At 40.8% G+C, this 10,218-nt stretch overlaps 1 pseudogene; it reads right to left on the reverse strand.

The window, feature by feature from the left end:
* Positions 1–9,025: 9,025 nt before the first annotated feature.
* Positions 9,026–9,785, reverse strand: LOC128070911 (etoposide-induced protein 2.4 homolog; annotated as a pseudogene).
* Between the last annotated feature and the right edge of the window lie 433 nt (positions 9,786–10,218).

A 10,218-nucleotide genomic window follows, 5' to 3' on the forward strand; every position in this document is an offset into this window, starting at 1 on the left:
ATTCACATCTAGCTCAAGGAGCACGTACAACATGCTCAGAACTTCCATAAACACCTCTGATGATCAACAGCCTGCATAGGTGACTCTAACGAACCACAAGAGAATTGATATTCAGCTGTGGAAAACAATATTCAGTTTAAAAATCCCAGATCTATCCAAAACACATCTTAGCGAATGTCACATTGTCCTAAGGAGTCCATACACTCTTCTGGGAAAATTAGTCAACTTTATGGGACTAAGATTCAACTGAATCTACCTCCTTTCTGTGGAAACCCTAAGCCCACCTAAGCCTGAGGAATCCTAGACACACCTAAAGCAGTTTTTATTAATTTCAAGGGCTCCTACATTCATATTAGGGTGACTTAAAATAAAATCTGGCAATCCAAAGCCACCTAGGAACCCCAATTCTGTTTGAGATATCCAGGCCGCCTGGATCACATCCAATCTCAAAAGATGTCTAACTTAGTTCAGGGTACCCATAATCTTCTCTGAAATAAGCATGTAAAATTTGTGAAGATCTAATATTCACCTTGGATTCTTTACTTGGTAGGGGAAGAATCCACCTGCCAATGAAGAAGACACGGGAGATAGGGGTTTGAACCGTGAGTTAGAGTGATCCCCTGGAAGAGGAAATGACAACCCTCCCCACTATTCTTGCCTAGGAAATCCCATGGACAGAGGAGCATGGCAGGCTACAGTCCACGGGCTCACGAAGAGTAGTCAGAGCCAGCGTAGTGACTAAACAGGAAGAAGAAGATCCATGATACACATTCAGCTCAAGAGACCCAAGACTTTCCAAGGAAATCCAGGGTCATCTCAGACCACAGAATTATCTCTGTGGACCCCAGAGTCACCTTGGGAACCAGATTTCAGCTCGGATATCTTTAATAATGTAACAGTGGGCCCAAGGAACAATTTGGGAGCCCCAGTCTCAAATCATGGAACCCCAAAATTATACCATGGTATCTAGCCCCAGTCCAGAAAGCCTCAATTTCTATGAGTACCAGGCACCCTCAATGCCCTACAAGTATACTAGGACCCTAGACTGCCATCTTGGGGACTACTAAGCTCTGGAGATCATAAAATCACTTTAAGAGATGTCAGAGCCATTTTGGAAAAGCGGTAACTTACCTACGGAAAATCGGCTCAGCTCAGGAAAACCCAGATTCAATTTAGGAAGCCACAGACCTATCTCTCAAGTTTATACCATAGCCAAATCTAGTGCTAAAAGGCCTCATAAAGAGTCTAACATGAATCCAGGACTCCCCAGACAATACTCCATGGAATCCTAGCTCCCCATTAGGTTTATGAATGTGACATTCTGGACCTGAGTTCCAGTTTGGTGTAATTAGAAGATGAGAGGCCCACCTCAGAAGATATTAGAGCCTTCTAAGAGGAGCACCAGCATTACTGAAGACAATAAGGCACATCAAGAGGTACCAGACCCACCTCAGAGTGCCTCAAATGCACACTGGTGGACCACTCGTTCATACTAGAGGATGTAGCTTCAAACTGGGTCAAGAGACATATATTAAACAATGACTAAGGATAGGGAACCCTGGAATATTTTAAAGGGATTTCTTAACTAACTCACTGAATCCCAGAACCACAGCAGAAGACACATACTATATTCAGAGGTTCTTGGACATACTTTAGGGCCCAGAGTCCAAGATCAAAGGCTAAAAATGAGATATCCACCTCAGGATGCTCAGTTCCACATCCAGAACTCCAAAGCTACCAAGCCATCTCAGCAGACCAGCTCTCAACTCAAGATAACGGGATTCATTTCATGGTATCCCAGACCATCTTAAAAGACTGCAGCACACCCAGACTCTGATCAGAAGAGAAACATCAGGCCCATCTTAGGTTTCTAACACTGCAGGTATCCACAAACGATACCCAGGGAGGCCCAGTACAAAATTCAAAGCACCCTGATTAAGTTCCCAAACCAATGTCAGGGCACACAGATTCAGCACTTCCTGACAACACTCTAGGGATGACATATCTAATCAAGAGATGAAAATAAAGCTCAAGCCCACTACACAATACACCAGGAGGCCTCAAACCCAATACAGTGGACTAAAATTCAGGACATAGGGACTCAGGCCTATTTCATTAGGTCATACCTATCAGGAGACCTAGATCTCCAGACATTTCCGTCTAACTCAGGAACTCGTATATCAGCAAGACTAAGTTTCCAAATGCAAGATCCATGTATGGGTATTCAGACACAATCAAACATCATAAGACCAGACAATTGGAGGCCTATTCCTTTCCATGGTGCCTCAAATCACACCTAGGAATCTCTGTTCACCTCATAGCATTCAAGACCACCTCCTTAAACTCCAAAACATTATGGTATCCAGACTCAGCTCAGAAGATCTGTGACCAAACTTAGAAGACCGAGCCTCATAGGAGACCCAAGTTCTGCTTCAGGGGATTCTAGGCCCACACCCAGGATCCACAGGGCTACTGTTAAGCACAAGAAAGTTGTGTTAGGGAACCAGCTTATTTCCAGACATATTGAGTCACACATCAGGGATCTCAGATCCTCAGTGGGCCAGACTCAGGTGAGAAGATTCCAGAAGCAATTTACAATTTTCCAGAACCACTTCAGAGGAGCATAAATCCACTTCAGGGGAATCAAACACTGTTCTAGTAACCTCAAACTTAACTCATGGTACACTAGACACTCTACTGGCTCTAGAATCCTATTTAACTTCCGAAGATATCATCCCAATTTAGGAACCCTGTGCTTTGTGCTTAGTTTCTCAGATATGTTCGACTCTTTGTGACACCATGAACAGTAGCCCATCAGGTTTCTCTGTCCTTGGAATTTCCCAGGAAAGAATACTGGGGTGGGTTTCCACTTCCTGCCCCAAGGGGATCTTCCCAGCCCAAGGATCAAACCTGTACCCCATGTATCCTTTATTTTAAGCAAAGTCTTTACCTGCGAAGCCGTGGGTGGAGCCCTTTAACTCTGAACTGACTTTAGTTGAAACTCACTTCAATTCAGCCCTATGTGCTTAGTTGCTCAGTTGTGTTTGACTCTTCACAACCCTATGGACTGTAGCCCACCAGACTCCCCTGTCCATGGAGATTTTCCAGGCAGCAATACTGGAGTGTGTTGCCATGCTCTCTTCCAGGAGATCTTCCCAACACAGGAATCAAACCCAGGTCTCCCACATTGCATGTGGATTCTTTACAATATGTGCTACAAGGGAAGCCATTCTATCCCTTCTCCAAGGGATCTTGCCAACCCAGGAATTGAGCCAGGGTTTCCTGAATTGCAAGTGTATTCTTTACTAGCTGAGCTATTAGGAAAGCCCTAATTAAGAAGTCATTAGCCCACTTCAGCTAACCCAGATTTAACCTGAGATTCCCAGACTCACTTTAGGAAAATGTGAATTATCTTCATACTGTCATCCTCAAAATATTAGGTGTATCATCAGTAGAGCATATTCTGGACTAATAATTGTTGATGAAAAGTCTTCTTAGGAATGTAATTAAAAGGACAATTACTTAAGGTCAAAAAGTAATATAAAACCAACAAGTGAGCTTAAAGTGAAATGTACACATGGTTGTCATAAATATTTCTCATTAGGAGTTACCTAGGGTTCATTAAAATGGTTCTCCAAAGGATTCATATTTTAGAGTTCATATGACCTGTTTTGATGGAAGTAGTATGCTATCCATTTTGGAGGATGAAAGTTCCCAGGTTTTTAATTGCAAGACAATAAAAAGTTCCAAGTAAAGTTTACAATAAATATTTAGGACCATCTCAGTATACTATATTCACACAAGACAAGGAACATGTGCTTTGTGGCAAAGTAGTATAATCAAAAACAGCAAGATCCCTGAAACACCTTTTGATTATGTTACAGTGGAAGTATACATTACTCATTCTAAAAATTATTGAGGTTCATACACGTTCCTTTTGAAATCCACAGAGGAAATCTAAATCTACACCATACTAACTTTCAAGACAAATGATGCCCTTTATTCAGCATAGGAATTTCGAGAAACTGTGGTTTTCCGAAGGAAAGTGGATAGAAAAATCAAATGAAGGAGTCAAGTACATTGGAGGGACAGAGGAATTCTTACAGAAGAAATGGTTCATGTGCAGAGGTAGATAAAGAGGTAACATATCAAGAGGGAAAGAAAGGAAAAGGGATAAATTAAGAGACTGGGCTGACATATAAACACTACTATATGTACATAACTCATAATGACTTACTAGTGTATATCACAAGGAGCTCTGTTCAATATCCTGTCATGGCTATGGGAAAATGATCTGAAGAAGAGCAGATAGATGTATATGTGTAAATGATTCATATTGCTGTACACCTGAAGTTAACATAACATTGTTATCAAATATACTTTGATAAAAATTAGTTTTAAAACAGCTAATATAACGTAAAGCTTGCAATTGACAGCTACTGTTGTAATGGGAAAAGTTTTAAGAACAGCAAAAGTGGTGGTGGAGTGGCTAGAGATGAAAAATCAGCAAAGAAAGACAATTAAAATGGCAAGGATAAAAAGACAGGGAATTTCTCAGATTGAGGGTCTTGTTCTGATATCTTGGGTAGAAGCTGACCATCTCTCCTGATGTCATCTGCTCAGGCCCAAGTTCCAGGAAACAGGAACAACCTATAAAGAACTATCTATCTCATAGTCCTGTCTGCCCAAATAGGGTGAAGTAGTTGTACTCAAGAATAATGTTTATATCCTTTGAATTGAGAGATAGGTATCCTGGGTTAGAACCCCTATTTTTTCTCACTATTATTAGGAGGATAAAGGATGTCAAAACTCATTTGTGTCATAGCACTTGAAAACTGGAAAACAAACAGACATCAGTAAGGAGTTTATTTAAAAAGAGAATTGAGGAGAAGGAAATGGCAGCCCATTCTAGTGTTCTTGCCTGCAGAATCCCAGGGACGGAGGAGCCTGGTGGGCTGCTGTCTATGATGTTGCACAGAGTCAGACACGACTGAAGTGACTTAGCAGCGGCAACAGCAGGCTTGCTTTAGGGGGTGGTATTCCCTCCTGTGCAAAATGTTATTGTTGGATCAAAAAAAAAAAAAATCAGTAATCAACACAAAACTTCTTAAATGCAGTATTTAACAGATATCAAAATTGGTACAAAAATATCACATGATGAAAAATAGTACTAAAATTTAAACATAGGTAATTGTGGGGGGAAAAAAGAATTCAATAGAAGAACATTTCCATCTCAGAATCTGCAAATATTTTAAAATCAAAAGGAACTCTTAAAGTAAGGTTTTTTTAAAGATATGGAATGAGCAATAGGAGAAACTAGTAAGAAGCTTAGAAGGGCACAAGCAAATGGGTGAGCAGGGAGTAAAATATGGTCTTTCTAATAGAAAATATCTCTGCCAGCTTATTCTCAGTATTAGCTGCTAGGGAGGATGTTCTGACCTTAGTATGGTACTGCTTGCCAAAAGTTGAGCACAGGTCAAAATTTAGGGCACTGTGAGGAGAAAAACTTGACTAAAGTCTGGTCAAAGTCAGTAGTTAAGTAATGGACAAGAAAAACTATTTTTATTCTTTATAATAAGGATGAGAATAAGTCACTTAATGTAACTGTGAAATTGTGGCAATAATGAAATGAAACAATTAAATTCATAAGTAGATGAAACACTATATAAAGTTGCTGCTGCTGTTGCTGCTGCTAAGTCGCTTCAGTCGTGTCCGACTCTGTGCGACCCCATAGATGGCAGCCCATTGGGCTCTGCCATCGCTGGGATTCTCCAGGCAAGAACATTGGAGTGGGTTGCCATTTCCTTCTCCAATGCATGAAAGTGAAAAGTGAAAGGGAAGTCGCTCAGTCGTGTCGGACTCCCAGCGACCCCATGGACTGCAGCCCACCAGGCTGCTCCGTCCATGGGAGTTTCCAGGCAAGAGTACTGGAGTGGGATGCCATTGCCTGCTCGATAAAGTTGCTAGTGAAACATAAGTATTTATTAGTATCTTCTTTTTTTTTTTTTTGGCTGATTGGTGTGTAGCGTTTATTACTTTTAGGGATTATTGCCTGTTTCTAATTCATTAGCATTCGTCAAAGGCTATATCTGTAAACAGCATTGTCAGACAACTTTCGTTGTCTGAGTTTTATGAAAGCATCAATAATATGAAAATAGCATTTATTTATATATTTAGATTTACCATCGAGATAGCGGCTTTGCAGCAAAATTTTCAGACAATCCCTAGAATTCATTATCAAGTATGTTTGTAGTTTCTACTTCATCTTGAATAATTATTGGTAAGCACCTTCTTTTAAATGACTTGCGATTTCATTTTCCAAATTACTATTATAATAGTGTACTAAAGATTTCTTACAATTATTTTTTTCATTTATTTCTATTATTAATGTACAGTATAATTGTTTGTGCTTTATCATGTGTTCCCAATTCCTTTTTATGCATATTGTTAATGAATCTACAATGGTGATTTACTTTATGCAAAATATCCAAAAAATATAATTTTGGAAAAAGTTTCATGCTTTTGACTTATTTAAAAAGGGGGGGGGTGTGGTGCTTCCCTCACAGCTCAGTTGGTAAGAATCAGCCTGCAATACAGGACACTCCAGTTCGATTCCTGGGTGGGAAAGATCCACTGCAGAAGGGATATGCTACCCACTCCAGTATTCTTGGGCTTTGCTTGTGGCTCAGCTTGTAATGAATCTGCCTGCAATGTGGGAGACCTGGGTCTGATCCCAGATTTTTTGCTGTTTAGTTGCTCAGTCATGTCTGAGTCTGCGACCCCATGGTCTCCAGCACGCCAGGCTTTTCTGTCCATCACCAACTCCTGGAGTTTACTTAGTCTCATGTCCACTGAAACGGTGATACCATCCAACCATCTCATTCTCTGTCATCCCCTTCTTCTCCTGCCTTCATTCATTCCCAGCATTAGGGTCTTTTTCAGTGAGTCAGCTCCTCGCATCAGGTGGCCAAAGTATTGGAGTTTCAGCTTCAACATCAGTCCTTCCAATGAATATTCAGGACTGATTTCCTTCAGGATGGACTGGTTGGATCTCCTTGCAGTCCAAGGGACTCTCAAGAGTATTCTCCAACACCACAGTTCAAAAGCATCAAAATCTTCAGGGCTCAGCTTTCTTTGTAGTTCAAGCCTCACATCCATACATGAGCACTGAAAAAACAAAAACAAAAACATAACTTGACTAGACAGACCTTTAATGTCTCTGGTTTTTAATATTCTGTCTAGGTTGGCCATAACTTTTCTTCCAAGATGCAAGTGCCTTTTAACTTCATGGTTGCAGTCACCATCTGCATTTGTTTTGGAGCTCCCCAAAATAAAGTCTGTTGCTGTTTCCACTGTTTCCTCATCTATTTGCCATGAAATGATGGGACCAGATGCCATGATCTTAGTTTTCTAATTATTGAGTTTTAAGCCAACTTTTTCACTCTCCTCTTTCACTTTCATCAAGAAGCTCTTTAGTTCATTTTCACTTTCTTCCATAAGGATGGTGTCATCTCTTTACCTGTGGTGGTTGGTATTTCTCCCTGCTAATCTCCTTGATTCCAGCTTGTGCTTCATCCAGTCCAGAGTTTCTCATGATGTATTCTGCATATAATTTAAATAAGCATGGGGACAATATACAGCCTTGATGTGCTCCTTTCTCTGTTTGGAACCAGTCTGTTGTTCCATGTCCAGTTCTAAGTGCTGCTTCCTGACCTGCATACAGATTTCTCCAGAGGCAGGTCAGGTGGTCTGGCATTCCCATCTCTTTTAGAATTTTCCAGAGTTTGTTGTCATCCACACTGTTCAAGGCTTTGGCATAGTCAATAAAGCAAAAATAGGTGTTTTTCTGGAACTCGCTTGCTTTTTCTATGATCCAACAGATTTTGGCAATTAGACCTGTGGTTGGTTCTACTGCCTTTTCTAAATCCAGCTTGAACATCTGTAAATTCATGGTTCATGTACTATTGAAGCCTGGATTGGAGAATTCTGAGCATTACTTTACTAGTGGGCCTTTCTTTGGATTGGAATGAAAACTGACCTTTTTCAATCCTGTGGCCAATGCTGAGTTTTCAAAATTTGTTGGCAATATGTATGCTTATGTATGTGATTCACAGGAAAACAGCAATAACAAAATAAAACAGCTAGCATCACAAATATCTATTCATCCAAGAGTGGTGAAATGTAGGAAGAGGAAGGGGAAGTGGGAGTGGGGAATGACACAGGGAGAAAGAGGATTCAGATCAGTGCTGGTCTGGGGCTGGCAAATACTAGAAAAGGGTTGAGAAAAATCAGTGGTCCTTTCAGACTCTCAAGTGTTTAAAGTCCATGGTGGTGTCAGGAAGATTCTGCCTTACATGCACCTAACATAAAAATCTGGATTCCTCAGATTCTTCAGAGATAAGGGAAACATGGGCAGAGCCCTCAAAGGGTATGCTCCACTTTCTTTGGGGGCAGCGGGTCGAGGGGGAAGTGGTGAACGAGGAAAAGAGTTCCCATGAAGTCTTTCTGTTGCCATCCACCCCCTCCAGATGGCAGATAACTTAGTGGCTGGCAGCAGTTTCAGTCTGGCGTTAGATGGGTGTGGTGAGGGAACTTCTTTGCAGAAATAAAGCTACTCAGGAGAGCCCACAGGTAGAGCATCTAATGGAAAACTCTGCTGTTTAAGAAAACCACCAAGAAGAAGACATTCAATTGAAAAGATGTGCTTTGCCAGGTGTCTTTGTTTCACTGGCACTGATAATTAATAAAGGAAAAAGGATAGAGAAGAGGCAGCCACAATGCAGGAGAGCGCATTGCCATCTTACATTGGAAACCCAGGGGTAAACCAAATCCAAAGTAGTAAGGCCAGTTTCTTTCTATGCTGATATCGCTGGTGCATTCCAATTCCTTTACTGAACCAACAATTTTCAAAGCAATATAATGGGTACAGAAGTGAACAGAGAAGAGATGTATGCAGGAGACTAAGCAACTGGCCAAAATGAATGGTAAAAAGGCTGACAAACATATCCTGGAGGAGGAAGAGCGATTACAGTGAAAGGCTAAAGAGCACATCAGCAGTAATTCTGCTGTTAGAGAATGCGTGAGGTTCCCTCCTTGACACCTCAAATGCCAGGTCAGCTAAATCCTGGAACCAAATTATGTTGACAAGATTGCTAAGAATGAAGAGGGGGAGCACAGAGAGCGATCAGATAATTGCCCTGAAGAAGAACTTCAGCCATGACCAAAAATTTCCATGTAGAGATGGATTACCAATAATATGGGCCACTACTGACTGAAACACAGGATTAAAAAGTTCATAAAACAAGAGGAGACTGAATCAGAAAACTCCATCATCACAAGTGCAGCAGTGAAAAGTTCTCCCAACAACATGTGGCTCACTTTCCTGCTTCCTCTCTGTGTTCTGGTCTTCTCTCGGAGCCAGGTTACTGCCTGCCCCTTTTTGATGCTACTCCTCCCTCTTTTGTTGAATTCAAGCATCCAACTTTGAGACAGTACAACTTCCCCAGACAGAGTCTGATTCCCCTTGCAAGGTCCTGCCAAAAGGTTTTGACATTCAGCCATCGCTTCACTATCCAAACTATCAACTACACAAAGTAGAGAAAGAGGCGTTTCCCAATATTTCATCATGAAGGACTCAGTAGCTTCTCTATCTTGGCTCTGGCTCCAGCTGCAACCCTTACCCACCACTGGCCTCCGGCCCCTTTGAGCTGCTCCACTCCTGGCCGCCAGTTCCTACCCAGGCATTCCCAGGGCAGGGGACACTGTGTCTGCACTGCAGTGTACATCTTTGTATCACAATAAATGGCTGATTTATTCTGATAAGTATACAGAAAGTGACAAATAACAATCATGTGTATTAATCATTTTTTAAATCATTGGAGCATGTTCTTATGCCTTTTATGGCAGCTATCATAATGCTTTATTTCCAGGAATGCTTTTCCAATGTGTACTCTCATTGGTTAATGTCATAATTCTTTATTTGAACTAATTATCATCTGATTATTAGTTGACTGTAATTGCTTACATGTTTTAAGTTTTGTGACATTAGTTACTGCAATATCAGTAAAATTAAGCAATGACATTTACTTTCCAAAAGAGATATTAAATTAAAACAAAGGGCCCATTTTACCTGTTGAAATGAAAAAAGGTAATCACTAATACTAATAGAGCCATAGGAAAACTTTCAAGTAAGAATGTAGTAATATAGACATATACTAT

Source organism: Budorcas taxicolor, chromosome Y (assembly GCF_023091745.1).
Source record: "Budorcas taxicolor isolate Tak-1 chromosome Y, Takin1.1, whole genome shotgun sequence".
Classification (NCBI taxonomy): Eukaryota; Metazoa; Chordata; class Mammalia; order Artiodactyla; family Bovidae; genus Budorcas; species Budorcas taxicolor.